This window comes from Carlito syrichta, unplaced genomic scaffold (assembly GCF_000164805.1).
Source record: "Carlito syrichta isolate Samal-C Ts95f unplaced genomic scaffold, Tarsius_syrichta-2.0.1 Scaffold314713, whole genome shotgun sequence".
Classification (NCBI taxonomy): domain Eukaryota; kingdom Metazoa; phylum Chordata; class Mammalia; order Primates; family Tarsiidae; genus Carlito; species Carlito syrichta.
The window spans coordinates 442905-446241 of NW_007258809.1; the positions used below are offsets into that span (position 1 = coordinate 442905).

Here is a 3337-nt window from a genome sequence, read left to right on the forward strand (position 1 = left end):
CAGCGGAACCCAGCAGGTCGAGGCTGCGGTGGCCGGGAGCGGCCACTGCACTCCAGTCTGGGCGACAGAGTGAGACTCCAACTCAAAAAAATAAAATAAAATAAAATAAAATAAATGAGAGAGATCTTTAAAAACATTTTAGATCTAGGCCGAGCACAGTGGCTCAAGTCTGTAATCCCAGCACTTTGGGAGACTGAGGTAAGAGGATTACCTGAGCTCAGGAGTTCAAGACCAGCCTGGGCAAATTGGTGAGTCCTCATCTCTATAATAAATAAAAAAATTAGCCAGGCGTGGTGGCGCATGCTATAGTTCCAGCTTCTTAGAAGGCTGAGGCAGAAAAATCACCTGAGCCCAGCAGGTCGAGGTCACAGTGACCGTGAGCAAACTACTACACTCCAGCCTGGGCAACAGAGTGAGACTCCAACTTAAAAAAAAAAAAAAAAAAAAGCCCGGCTGATTTTTTGATTTATTGTAGAGACGAGGTCTCGCTGCCAAAAAATAATAATAAAAATACTGACCTACATATAAACATGCCCTTAGGCAAAAATCTATCCCTAGCTATGTAATTTAGCAAATTCATAAGATTCATGATTGAAGAACACTATAGCCCCTTCCTGCTGCCTGTTACTCACAAAACAGCACAATTAATAATTAGCAAACTAAACTCACTAGAACAATCTAACAAGATTAAAATTTTGATCCAACCAAGTAATCGTAATCTTATTCCTGACAATTACAAATTCCAGAGTACTATTAAAGTAGCCTCTAGGAACCAACTCAATTCATAAAAGCTAACAGAACTGAACCACAATAAATGAAGAGCCAGCTGCATATACAAATCATAACAAAAGTACATTATATTACATCAAGCCAGGCACACACAGTCATATAATTCACGATTCAAGTCATCATATTAATATAGTTTAAAATCACACCCATATCTCCTTTTTCTTCTCTAGAGAATTAATCAAAAATTAAAAACACTGGACATTAGGAGACCTCAATTCTGATCCAAATGAAGCTGTGTCGTCTTATCCTGTCAGAGCAGCAGTGTCCTAGAGTCCCTTTCTCCCACTCCTCTCTTGTGCCACCCTTGCACACAGAACCAAGTCGTCCAGTTTTCTATGTACTACTGTAGGTTAGCTCCCTGTTTCCACTCCTATTCCAGCCCCACAATTTCTTCCCCACGTATCAATCAAGCTCTTTCTAAAACAGGAATCAGATCCTGTGCCCCCATACATAAGCATCCAAAGGTCTACAAGGACTTAAATGCTCTGACTCCTGCCTCTTATCAGCCATTCTATACCACTCTAGCTACCCTGACCTTTGGGTTCCTCAAACATTCCCAGCCCATTCCTTCCCAGGGGCACCTGCCACACTCTCATCTCCTCCATCTCCTCCATCATCATCTCCTCCTCCTCACTCTAGCTCCTGCTCAAATGTCACCTCCTCAGAGAGCTGAGTGCGGACTCTGGTCCAAAGCTGCCTAGATTCAATTTCATAGCTGGGCACGTTCCTTACTCATGCTGTGGCCCTGCTTCCTCATCTCTAAAATGGCAGTAACAGTGCCTGGCATAAATAAAATGCATGTAAAGCCATCAGCAGAGTGACTGGCACAGTGTTCAGATGTCATCTATTACTATTATTATTTAAAATGCCCATCTTCTCCAGCTACTTGGAAGGCTGAGGCGGAAGGATCGCCGGAGCCCAGCAGGTCGAGGCTGCGGTGGCCGGGAGCGGCCACTACACTCCAGTCTGGGCGACAGAGTGAGACTCCAACTCAAAAAAAAAAAAAACAAAAACAAAAATAAATAAATAAATAAATAAAATGTCCAGCTTCGTTTTCTTCCTCACTCTTAGCAATATCTGAAAGTATCTTCTTCGTCATGCTCTTTGTGGTTTACCCCAAACCTCCACCGAATGCAAACCTCATGAGCTTTTCTGACTTGTTTAAAGCTCTACCACCAACTCCTAAGAAAGACACGCAAACACCTGTTAAATACATGAATTTATTATACCAAGCATTTAATTTAAATAATGTCTTGATTTAAAGAACTGAGGGAAAATGGCATTGCCTGCATCAATCAGTTATGTGACTGGGCTGGTCTCTCCTTGCTAATTACCTTGCAAGGTAGCCAGTTCATTTTATCATTAGCTGTTTTGTCTTTCCTCAAATTGTATCACATATACACAACACACAGTGGAAGAAACTGGCAGATTATTCTGTGAGAGCAAAAGTTGACTACTCCCACTTTGGAAGCTTTCCTGTCCTCTCAATAAATAGTGCTTTAAAAAAAAAAAGTTGACTACTGTGGCTATTCACTAATTCTTTATAAACATACCACATAAATCCAAATTGCAGCACACCAAAAAAGACTCTTGGCCATTAGGAAAATCATACCCAGAAATGTGAAAATATGAATCACACACTGAGTGACATTAAAACTGTTTTTCTATATGTAGGCATATATAATATGCACATATTATTTTATTTATATACATATACACATGGACATACACACACACACACACACACACACACACACACACACACATATGCATGCACACATAGCCATCCCCAAAACTGGGGTCATGATTTTTCAACTCCTTTTTAGATTTCTGAACGTAACAAGCTATGTGGAAATAAATCACTACTTTGAAAGCTGTGATTAAACCCAGTACTCAGAATCCCAAACATTACCGTTCTCCTTACTTATGGGTAAATTTCCGTGGCTCACCAAAGGAAATCTCAAATTTAAGGTTCTGACTGACTTGAAAGCTAGCACTAATTTTTTGAAAGCATCTACTTTTAAACTACCAAATATCTTTCCATTTAAGCATCTTAAGAACTCAATATCCAATTCTGACCCAACTGTATTTTGACGTCGATGTCCACGTTTCGTGAAACCTTAAAAACACTTTCAAACACGTTCAGTTTTAAATGAACAACACCTTGTGACGCTACCCAACATCCCATGAATAATGACTGGGCCAGTTTTCCTAGGTGCCACCAATGCGTGTGGAATTCTCTAGGGCAGCGACCAGGGCCAACACGAAGAAAGGCAGGCCTAGGAGGGCTGCGGGGTATCCCTCAAAGAAAACACACAGATGTTATCAAAGATGCTCCTGGCCCATCGCTCCCCCAAAGCCGCCTCCCGGAGTATTCCTGCTCAAAACGGAGAGCGAAGCCGCCAGCCTCGAGAAAAAGGCAACGCTCCTGAACGCTGGTAAAACTGAGAGCGAGGGAGCAAAGGGAGAGGACGCGGCGGCGCTCTGCGGTCTCGGAGCAGCTCTCCAGGAAAGGCTCCCCGGGCAGCGGCCGCCCCACCCGGGCGCG

At 42.6% G+C, this 3337-nt stretch overlaps 1 protein-coding gene across 7 annotated transcripts in view; it reads right to left on the reverse strand.

The window, feature by feature from the left end:
• SRPK2 (SRSF protein kinase 2) overlaps positions 1-3337 on the reverse strand; it is a 271418-nt gene that overhangs the window by 266971 nt on the left and 1110 nt on the right. The gene's annotated exons all lie outside the window — the stretch shown is intronic.